Source organism: Scylla paramamosain, chromosome 28 (genome assembly GCF_035594125.1).
Source record: "Scylla paramamosain isolate STU-SP2022 chromosome 28, ASM3559412v1, whole genome shotgun sequence".
Taxonomy (NCBI): domain Eukaryota; kingdom Metazoa; phylum Arthropoda; class Malacostraca; order Decapoda; family Portunidae; genus Scylla; species Scylla paramamosain.
Window position 1 is genome coordinate 10,597,796 of NC_087178.1, and position 12,771 is coordinate 10,610,566.

Genomic DNA, 12,771 nt, shown 5'->3' on the forward strand with positions numbered 1-12,771 from the left:
ACTTGAACTTTTCAGCTTATCTATCTCCTGTTCCACTATCTCTTTAGTTATGGTAATATCTGTCAGCTTCTCATTTTCTTCTACTCTAAATATCTTGTCACTATTCGGCAAATCCTGCATGTTTTCCTGGGTAAAGACAGTTAAAAAATACTCGTTTACAATTTTACTAATCTCCTCCCAACAACTAAGCAGGTCCCATTCTGCTGTCTTTAAGGAACTATTGTTTCTCTATTTTTCGTCTTATATACCTGATAAAATCCCTTGGGGTCCATCTTCGCTTGGCTGGCTACCTTTAATTCATAACTATTTTAAGCTTTCCTTGTTAAACTCCTGACTTTTCTAACTCATTATATTATGGCCTTAAAACCACTTCCCTTGTCTTTAATCTCATATATACTTCTCTTTCGCCCTATGTAATGTTTTAACCTCAGTCATCCATTTAGGATCATTCTTCTGCGATCTTATTCTTCTGTAAGGATATTCCCTAACTGTCCTGAATGTAATTTATCAACGAAATATTTATTTCGCTTCTCTATAAAGGGTGTTTTGCTTGAGTTTTAGCGTTTCTGTACATAAGAACCTTTAAAACAGGTTTTTAGTAATGTTATTTTGTATTCCTTCATGGAGCGCTTTCCATGCTTTTCAGCGTTTTGGTGTCTAACACGTTGAAAAACACTCAGAAGACACGTTGATGATAATGTCGTTTCGTTTCCCGATAAAGGGGGCTTCCAATGCATTTTGTCTTTTGGTACTTTACAATATAAAAAAAAGTTTAAGTAAAAGTTTTCGGAAGAGTTATTTTTCCATATAAAGTTCTAATCATGTGTTTTTGAGTCTTAGTATTTTGAGTTTTTTTTTTACATTCTTAGTTATCAAAACCCCAAATTCCATGCGAAACTAGATTTATGTGGGAAAAAAATGACATTACCAGAAAAGTGTCTTTGAGTGTTTTTGAGCGTCTTAGGCAATAAAGCACTAAAAAGCAGGGCAATCATATTACATGGAAATAAAACCAACTTTTACGAAGAACTTGCTTTTTAGTGTTTTTGACACGTATTTAGTAAGGTTGTTCTGTTTCTCAATTAAGAGTGTTATTCATGAGTTTCAGGATTTTGATATCTAGGAAACTTCTCCATATACACGAGTTTATGCGTTTTTTGCCTTGTGGTTTTTTTGAACTATAAAACATTTATTATATACTTTTCTTGCAATGTCCCTTTGTTTCCTAATATAGAGTGCTTTGAATCAATTTTTGCGTTTTTTTGTAGGTAACAAGCTCAAAAACACTCAAAATATACATTTTTGGTAATGTTTTTCTGCTTCTTGATATTGGTTGGTTTGCATCAGTTTTAGCATTTTTCTACGTAAAAAACTGAGAAGACACGTTTTCAGTAATTTTGTTTTCGATTCCCAAAGAATATTGCCAGAATTTTGGCATCTTAGTACCTATGAAGATGAATAACAAAAAAAAAAAAAAAAAAATTTATATTATTTTTTTTTCTCTCTATAAAGAGTGTTATTTGTGATTTTTAGCTTTTTTAGTACTTAAGGAACATAAAAACACTCATAATACACGTTTCTCTTAATGTCCTTTCGTTTCCCAAACATAAGGTTCTTTGCATGTATTTAAGCGTTTTTATAAACAACATGATCATGTTTTTGGTAATGTTACTCTGTTTCTCCATAAAGGGTGTTTTGCATGCGTTTTAGCGTTTTGGTATGTAAGGAGTTAAAAAAAACACTTAAAGGCAAGTTTTTCGTAAAAGTTGGTTTTATTCCCATGTAATGTGATTGTTCTGCTTTTTAGTGCTTTGTTGCATATCACGCTCAAAAACACTCAGAAAACACTTTTCTGGTAATATCATTTTTTTTCCCACATAAAGCTAGTTTCGCATGTAATTTGATATTTTCGTAACTAAGAATGTGAAAAACACTCAAAAAAACACACATTTCGTAAGGTTGTTCTGTTTTTCCATTAAAAATGTTATTCATGCATTTAAGCATTTTGGTATGTAAGAAACTTCTCTATATACACGATTTTTTGCGTTTTTTGCCTTTTGGTTCATGTGAAACTATAAAACACTCATTATACACGTTTCTCGTAATATTCTTTTGTTTCCCAATATAGAGTGCTTTCCATCCATCTTCGCATTTTTTGTAGGTAACAAGCTGAAAAACACTCAAAATATATCTTTTTGATAATGTTATTCTATTTCTTCATATTGGTTGGTTTGCATCCGTTTTAGCGTTTTTCTTCGTAAATCACTTAAGAGACACGTTTTCAGTAACATTTTTGAAATTACTGAAAAAAAACACTCATAAGACAGGTTTCTGGTAAAGTCGAGTAATTTCTCCATATAGGTGGCTTTGCATGCACTTCAGGGTTTGGTACATAACTCCGGAAAAATGCTAAAATTATTTTTTATAATGATTTTTTTTACAAAATTTCAATGAATTTTTCCAGAATTTTGGTATCACGGTACCTATGAAGATGAATAACAAATTTTTATTTTCTCTCTATAAAGTGTTATTTGTGAGTTTTAGCTTTTTGGTACTTAAGGAACTTAAAAACACTCATAATACACGATTTTCGTAATGTCCTTTTCTTATACAAACATAGGGTTCTTTACATGTATTTAAGCGTTTTTATAGGTAACATGATCAAAAACACTCAAAATACATATTTTTGGTAATGTTATTCTGTTTCTCCATAAAGGGTGTTTTACATGCGTTTTAGCGTTTTGGTATGTAAGGAGTTAAAAAACACTTAAAGGCAAGTTCTTCGTAAAGGTTGGTTTTATTCCCAAGTGATGTGATTGTTCTGCTTTTTAGTGCTTTGTTGCATATCACGCTCAAAAACACTGAAAAGACATTTTTCTGGTAATGTCATTTTTTTCCCATATAAAGGTAGTTTCGCATGTAATTTGCCAATTTTCTAAGAATGTGAAAAACACTCAAAATACACAATCTAAAAAACACTCAAAATATACATTTTTGGTAATGTTATTTTATTTCTTCATTTTGGTTGGTTTCCATCCGTTTTAGCATTTTCTACGTAAAACACCGAAAAGATACGTTTTCAGTAATTTTGTTTTGGATTCCCATATATATTGACTTTCTTGGGTGAAAAACACTTATAAGACAGTTTTCTGGCAAAGACGTTTAATTTCCCCATATAGGCGGCTTTGCGTGCACTTTAGGGGTTTGGTACATAAAAGTCCGAAAAAAAAGCTAAATTTAACTTTTTTGATAAAGTTCTTATTTCATATAATTTCCTGAACTTTGCCCGAATTTTGGCATCTCGTTACCTGCGAAGATGAATAAGAATGAAAAAAAAAATATCGTATTTTTTTTATTTTTTTATTTATTTTTTCTCACTAAAGAGTGTAATTTGTGGCTATTAGCTTTTCGTTCTTAATGAACTTAAAAACACTCATAATACACGTTTCTCGTAATGTCCTTTCATTTCCCAAAAATAGGGTTCTTTGCATGTATTTAAGCGTTTTTATTGGTTACATGATCAAAAACACTGAAAATACATGTTTTTGGTAATGTTATTCTGTTTTACCATAAAGTGTATTTTGCATGCATTTTAGTGTTTTGGTGTATAAGGAGCTCAAATACACTTAAAGGCAAGTTCTTCTTAAAAATTGGTTTTATTCCAATGTAATGTGATTGCCCTGCTTTTTAGTGCTTTATTGCATAACACGCTCAAAAACACTCGGAAGACAGTTTTCTGGTAATGTTATTTTTTTTCCCCATATAAAGCTAATTTCGCATGCAATTTGGGGTTTTGGTAACCAAGAATGTGAAAAGCACTCAATATACACGCATTTTGTAAGATTGTTCTGTTTCTCAATTAAGAGTGTTTTTCCAGATTTTCAGCATTTTGGAATGTAAGAAACTTCTCTATATACACGAGTTTTTGTGTTTTTTGCCTTGTAATTCTTGTGAAACTATAAAACACTCATTATACACGTTTCTCGTAATGTCCTTTTGCTTCCCAATATAGAGTGCTTTCCATCCATTTTCGCGTTTTTTGTAGGTAAGAATTTCAAAAACACTCAAAATATACCTTTTTGGTAATATTATTTTATTTCGTCATATTGGTTGGTTTGCATTCGTTTTAGCGTTTTTCTACATAAAACACCGAAAAGGATCGTTTTTAGTAATTTTGTTTTGGATTCCCATATAGATTGACTTCCATATTATTTATCGTGTTGGTTCCTAACATGCTGAAAAATACTCATAAGACCGTTTTCAGGCAAAGACGTTTAATTTCCCCATATAGGTGGCTTTGCATGCACTTTAGGGGTTTGGTACATAATAGTCCGAAAAAAAAAAGCTAAATTTAACTTTTTTGATAATGTTCTTATTTCACATAATTTCCTGAATTTTGCCCAAATTTTGGCATCTCGGTACCTGTGAAGATGAATAAGAAAGAAAAAAAATATTGTATTTTTTTTTATTTATTTATTGTTTCTCAATAAAGAGTGTTATTTGTGGCTTTTAGCTTTTTGGTAATTAAGGAACTTAAAAACACTCATAATACACGTTTCTCGTAATCTCCTTTCATTTCCCAAAAATAGTGTTCTTTGCATGTATTTAAGCGTTTTTATTGGTAAAATGATCAAAAACACTCAAAATACATGTTTTTGGTAATGTTATTCTGTTTCACCATAAAGAGTGTTTTGCATGCGTTTTAGTGTTTTGGTATATAAGGAGCTCAAAAACACTTAAAGGCAAGTTCTTGGTAAAAAATGGTTTTATTCCAATGTAATGTGATTGTCCTGCTTTTGAGTGCTTTATTGCCTATCACGCTCAAAAACACTAAAAAGACACTTTTCTGGTAAAGTCTTTTTTTTCCCACAAATCTATTTTCGCATGCAATTTGAATTTTGGTAACTAAGAATGTGAAAAGCACTCAAAAAACACGCATTTATTAAGGTTGTTCTGTTTCTCAATTAGGAGTGTTATACATGAGTTTTAGCATTTTTGTAACTAGGAAACCTCTCCATATACACGAGATTTTGCGTTTTTTGCCTTGTGGTTCTTTTGAACTATAAAACACTCATTATACACTTTTCTTGCAATATCCTTTTGTTTCCATATATAGAGTGCTTTGCATGAATTTAGGTAACAAGCTCAAAAACACTCAAAATATATCTCTTTAGTAAAGTTTTTCAATTTCTTGATATTGGTTGCTTTGCATCCGTTCTAGCGTTCTGCTGTCTTTAAGGAACTATTGTTTCTCTATTTTTCGTCTTATATACCTGATAAAATCCCTTGGGGTCCATCTTCGCTTGGTTGGCTACCTTTAATTCATAACTATTTTAAGCTTTCCTTGTTAAACTCCTGACTTTTCTAATTCATTATATTATGGCCTTAAAACCACCTCCCCTGTCTTTAATCTCATATATACTTCTCTTTCGCCCTATGTAATGTTTTAACCTCAGTCATCCATTTAGGATCATTCTTCTGCGATCTTATTCTTCTGTAAGGATATTCCCTAACTGTCCTGAATGTAATTTATCAACGAAATATTTATTTCACTTCTCTATAAAGGGTGTTTTGCTTGAGTTTTAGCGTTTCTGTACATAAGAACCTTTAAAACAGGTTTTTAGTAATGTTATTTTGTATTCCTTCATGGAGCGCTTTCCATGCTTTTCAGCGTTTTGGTGTCTAACACGTTGAAAAACACTCAGAAGACACGTTGATGATAATGTCGTTTCGTTTCCCGATAAAGGGGGCTTCCAATGCATTTTGTCTTTTGGTACTTTACAATATAAAAAAAAGTTTAAGTAAAAGTTTTCGGAAGAGTTATTTTTCCATATAAAGTTCTAATCATGTGTTTTTGAGTCTTAGTATTTTGAGTTTTTTTTTACATTCTTAGTTATCAAAACCCCAAATTCCATGCGAAACTAGATTTATGTGGGAAAAAAATGACATTACCAGAAAAGTGTCTTTGAGTGTTTTTGAGCGTCTTAGGCAATAAAGCACTAAAAAGCAGGGCAATCATATTACATGGAAATAAAACCAACTTTTACGAAGAACTTGCTTTTTAGTGTTTTTGACACGTATTTAGTAAGGTTTTTCTGTTTCTCAATTAAGAGTGTTATTCATGAGTTTCAGGATTTTGATATCTAGGAAACTTCTCCATATACACGAGTTTATGCGTTTTTTGCCTTGTGGTTTTTTTGAACTATAAAATATTTATTATATACTTTTCTTGCAATGTCCCTTTGTTTCCCAATATAGAGTGCTTTGAATCAATTTTTGCGTTTTTTTGTAGGTAACAAGCTCAAAAACACTCAAAATATACATTTTTGGTAATGTTTTTCTGCTTCTTGATATTGGTTGGTTTGCATCAGTTTTAGCATTTTTCTACGTAAAAATCTGAGAAGACACGTTTTCAGTAATTTTCTTTTGGATTCCCACATAGCGTGAGTTCCTTATTATTTATTGTTTTGGTGCTTAACATGCTGAAAAACACTCAAAAGACAGATTTCTGGTGAGGTCTTTAATTTCCTCATATGGGAGACTTTGCATGTCTTTTAAGTGTTTTTGAGCGTGTTACGCAATAAAGCACTAAAACACAGGGCAATCACATTACATGGGAATAAAACCAAATTTTACCAAGAACTTGCCTTTAAGTGTTTTTCAGCTCCTTACATACCAAAACGCTAACACGCATGCAAAATACATTTTATGGAGAAACAGAATAATATTACCAAATACATGTATTTTGAGTGTTTTTGATCATGTTATCTATAAAAACGCTTAAATATATGCAAAGAACCTTATGTTTTGGAAACGAAAGGACATTACGAGAAACGTGTATTATGAGCGTTTTTTAAGTTCCTTCAGTACCCAAAAGCTAAAACTTACAAATAACACTCTTTATTTAGAAAAAAAATAATAAACAAAAAAAAAATTATTTATCCTTATAGATACCGATATGCCAAAATTCTGCCAAAATTTAGGGAATTTATGTGGAAAAAAGAACATTAACAAAAAAGTTAATTATACCTTTTTTTTTCGGATTGTTATGTACCAAACCCTAAACTGCATGCAAAGCCACCTATATAGGGAAGTTAAAAGAGTTTACCATAAACCTGTCTTTTCAGTGTTTTTCAGCATGTTAGGTACCAAAACGATAAATAATATGGAAGTCAGTCAATATGTGAATCCAAAAGAAAATTACTGAAAACGTGTCTTTTCACTGTTTTACGTAGAAAAACGCTAAAGCGGATGCAAACCAACCTATATAAAGAAATAGAATAACATTACCAAAAAGATACATTTTGAGTGTTTTTGAGCTTGTTAAATACAAAAAAAAAAATACAGAAATGGAGGTAAAGCACTTTATATTAGGAAACAAAAGGACATTACGAGAAACGTGTATAATGAGTGTTTTATAGTTTTAAAAGAACCACAAGTAAATAAACGCAAAAACTCGTGTATATAGAGAAATTTCTTACATACCAAAATGATGAAATGCTTGAATAACACTTTTAAACTACCTTACCAAACTTACCTTACCTTACCTTACCTTACGTTTAACTTTTTAAACTACCCTACCAAATTGTGTATTTTGTGTGTTTTTCACATTCTTAGTTACGAAAATGCCAAATTACATGCGAAACTACCTTCATGTGGGAAAAAGAATGACATTACCAAAAAAGTGTCTTTTTAATGTTTTTGAGCGTGATATGCAATAAAGCACTAAAAAGCATTGGAATAACACCAATTTATACCAAAAACTTGCGTTTAAGTGTTTTTGAACTCCTTATATACCAAACCGCTAAAACGCATGCAAAACAAATTTTATGGAGAAACATAATAACATTACCAAAAACATGTATTTTGAGTGTTTTTGATTATGTTATCTATAAAAACGTTTAAATACATGCAAAGAACATTATGTTTTGGAAACAAAAGGACATTACGAGAAACTTGTATTATGAGTGTTTTTTTTTATTTCCTTAAGTACCAAAAAGCTAAAACCCACAAATAACACTTATTATTTAGAAAAAAAAAAAAAAAATAGGAATTATTATTATTTTTTTTTTTTGTTATTCATATTCATAGGTACCGAGATGCCAAAATTCTGGGAAAATTCAGGGCAATCATATGATAAAAGAATATTATCAAAAAAGTTAATTTCAGCTCTTTTTTCGGACTTTTATGTACCAAACCCTAAAGTGCATGCAAAGCCTTCTATATGAGGAAATTAAACGACCTTACCAAGAAATCTGTGTTTTGAGTGTTATTTTTAGCATGTTAGGCACCAAAACGAAAAAAATTAAGGAACTCACTCTATATGGGAATCCAAAACAAAGTTACTGAAAACGTGTCTTTTCAGTGTTTTACGTAAAAAAACGCTAAAACGGATGCAAAGCAACCAATATCAAGAAATTGAAAAACTTTACTAAAGAGATATATTTTGAGTGTTTTTGAGCTTGTTACCTAAATTCATGCAAAGCACTCTATATATGGAAACAAAAGGATATTGCAAGAAAAGTGTATAATGAGTGTTTTATAGTTCAAAAGAACCACAAGGCAAAAAACGCAAAATCTCGTGTATATGGAGAGGTTTCCTAGTTACAAAAATGCTAAAACTCATGTATAACACTCCTAATTGAGAAACAGAACAACCTTAATAAATGCGTGTTTTTTGAGTACTTTTCACATTCTTAGTTACCAAAATCCAAATTGCATGCGAAAATAGATTTGTGGGAAAAAAAAACTTTACCAGAAAAGTGTCTTTTTAGTGTTTTTGAGCGTGATAGGCAATAAAGCACTCAAAAGCAGGACAATCACATTACATTGGAATAAAACCATTTTTTACCAAGAACTTGCCTTTAAGTGTTTTTGAGCTCCTTATATACCAAAACACTAAAACGCATGCAAAACACTCTTTATGGTGAAACAGAATAACATTACCAAAAACATGTATTTTGAGTGTTTTTGATCATTTTACCAATAAAAACGCTTAAATACATGCAAAGAACACTATTTTTGGGAAATGAAAGGAGATTACGAGAAACGTGTATTATGAGTGTTTTTAAGTTCCTTAATTACCAAAAAAGCTAAAAGCCACAAATAACACTCTTTATTGAGAAACAATAAATAAATAAAAAAAAATACAATATTTTTTTTCTTTCTTATTCATCTTCACAGGTACCGAGATGCCAAAATTTGGGCAAAATTCAGGAAATTATGTGAAATAAGAACATTATCAAAAAAGTTAAATTTAGCTTTTTTTTCGGACTATTATGTACCAAACCCCTAAAGTGCATGCAAAGCCACCTATATGGGGAAATTAAACGTCTTTGCCTGAAAACGGTCTTATGAGTATTTTTCAGCATGTTAGGAACCAACACGATAAATAATATGGAAGTCAATCTATATGGGAATCCAAAACAAAATTACTAAAAACGATCCTTTTCGGTGTTTTATGTAGAAAAACGCTAAAACGAATGCAAACCAACCAATATGACGAAATAAAATAATATTACCAAAAAGGTATATTTTGAGTGTTTTTGAAATTCTTACCTACAAAAAACGCGAAAATGGATGGAAAGCACTCTATATTGGGAAGCAAAAGGACATTACGAGAAACGTGTATAATGAGTGTTTTATAGTTTCACAAGAATTACAAGGCAAAAAACACAAAAACTCGTGTATATAGAGAAGTTTCTTACATTCCAAAATGCTGAAAATCTGGAAAAACACTCTTAATTGAGAAACAGAACAATCTTACAAAATGCGTGTATATTGAGTGCTTTTCACATTCTTGGTTACCAAAACCCCAAATTGCATGCGAAATTAGCTTTATGTGGGGAAAAAAAATAACATTACCAGAAAACTGTCTTCCGAGTGTTTTTGAGCGTGTTATGCAATAAAGCACTAAAAAGCAGGGCAATCACATTACATTGGAATAAAACCAGTTTTTAAGAAGAACTTGCCTTTAAGTGTATTTGAGCTCCTTATACACCAAAACACTAAAATGCATGCAAAATACACTTTATGGTAAAACAGAATAACATTACCAAAAACATGAATTTTCAGTGTTTTTGATCATGTAACCAATAAAAACGCTTAAATACATGCAAAGAACCCTATTTTTGGGAAATGAAAGGACATTACGAGAAACGTGTATTATGAGTGTTTTTAAGTTCATTAAGTACGAAAAGCTAATAGCCACAAATTACACACTTTAGTGAGAAAAAATAAATAAAAAAATAAAAAAAATACGATATTTTTTTTTTCATTCTTATTCATCTTCGCAGGTAACGAGATGCCAAAATTCGGGCAAAGTTCAGGAAATTATATGAAATAAGAACTTTATCAAAAAAGTTAAATTTAGCTTTTTTTTCGGACTGTTATGTACCAAACCCCTAAAGTGCACGCAAAGTCGCCTATATGGGGAAATTAAACGTCTTTGCCAGAAAACTGTCTTATAAGTGTTTTTCACCCAAGAAAGTCAATATATATGGGAATCCAAAACAAAATTACTGAAAACGTATCTTTTCGGTGTTTTACGTAGAAAATGTTAAAACGGATGGAAACCAACCAAAATGAAGAAATAGAATAACATTACCAAAAATGTATATTTTGAGTGTTTTTTAGATTGTGTATTTTGAGTGTTTTTCACATTCTTAGAAAATTGGCAAATTACATGCGAAACTACCTTTATATGGGAAAAAAATGACATTACCAGAAAAATGTCTTTTCAGTGTTTTTGAGCGTGATATGCAACAAAGCACTAAAAAGCAGAACAATCACATCACTTGGGAATAAAACCAACTTTTACGAAGAACTTGCCTTTAAGTGTTTTTTAACTCCTTACATACCAAAACGCTAAAACGCATGTAAAACACCCTTTATGGAGAAACAGAATAACATTACCAAAAATATGTATTTTGAGTGTTTTTGATCATGTCACCTATAAAAACGCTTAAATACATGTAAAGAACCCTATGTTTGTATAAGAAAAGGACATTACGAAAATCGTGTATTATGAGTGTTTTTAAGTTCCTTAAGTACCAAAAAGCTAAAACTCACAAATAACACTTTATAGAGAGAAAATAAAAATTTGTTATTCATCTTCATAGGTACCGTGATACCAAAATTCTGGAAAAATTCATTGAAATTTTGTAAAAAAAATCATTATAAAAAATAATTTTAGCATTTTTCCGGAGTTATGTACCAAACCCTGAAGTGCATGCAAAGCCACCTATATGGAGAAATTACTCGACTTTACCAGAAACCTGTCTTATGAGTGTTTTTTTTCAGTAATTTCAAAAATGTTACTGAAAACGTGTCTCTTAAGTGATTTACGAAGAAAAACGCTAAAACGGATGCAAACCAACCAATATGAAGAAATAGAATAACATTATCAAAAAGATATATTTTGAGTGTTTTTCAGCTTGTTACCTACAAAAAATGCGAAGATGGATGGAAAGCACTCTATATTGGGAAACAAAAGAATATTACGAGAAACGTGTATAATGAGTGTTTTGTAGTTTCACATGAACCAAAAGGCAAAAAACGCAAAAAATCGTGTATATAGAGAAGTTTCTTACATACCAAAATGCTTAAATGCATGAATAACACTTTTAATGGAAAAACAGAACAACCTTACGAAATGTGTGTTTTTTTGAGTGTTTTTCACATTCTTAGTTACGAAAATATCAAATTACATGCGAAACTAGCTTTATGTGGGAAAAAAAATGATATTACCAGAAAAGTGTCTTCTGAGTGTTTTTGAGCGTGATATGCAACAAAGCACTAAAAAGCAGAACAATCACATTACATGGGAATAAAACCAACTTTTACGAAAAACTTGCCTTTAAGTGTTTTTTTTAACTCCTTACATACCAAAACGCTAAAACGCATGCAAAACACCTTTTATGGAGAAACAGAGTAACATTACCAAAAGCATGATCATTTTGTTTATAAAAACGCTTAAATACATGCAAAGAACCTTATGTTTGGGAAACGAAAGGACATTAAGAGAAACGTGTATTATGAGTGTTTTTATGTTCCTTAAGTACTAAAAAAGCTAAAAATCACAAATAACACTCTTTATAGAGAAAAAAAAAAATAATATAAAATAATTTTTTTTTTTTTTTTGTTATTCATCTTCATAGGTACTAAGATGCCAAAATTCTGGCAATATTCTTTGGGAATCGAAAACAAAATTACTGAAAACGTGTCTTTTCGGTGTTTTACGTAGAAAAACGCTAAAACGGATGCAAACCAACCAATATGAAGAAATAGAATAACATTACCAAAAAGGTATATTTTAAGTGTTTTTGAGCTTGTTACCTACAAAAAACGCGAAAATAGATGGAAAGCACTCCTTATTGAGAGAGAAAAAGACATAACGAGAAACGTGTATAATGAGTGTCTTATTATTTTCGGGCAAAAGAACTTGTGGTTCACAAGAACCACAAGGCAAAAAACGCAAAAATTCGTGTATATAAAGAAGTTTCTTAGATACCAAAATGCTGAAATTCATGAATAACAATCTTAATTGGGAAACAGAACAACATTACCAAATGCGTGTATTTTGAGTGTGTTTTTTTTCACATTCTTAGTTAGCAAAACCCTAAATAGCATGCGAAAGTAGCTTTAGGTGGAAAAAAAATGACATTACCAGAAGTGTCTTTTGAGTGTTTTTTTGAGCTTGTTAGGCAATAAAGCACTAAAAAGCAAGGCAATCATATTACATTGGAATAAAGCCAACTTTTACCAAGAACA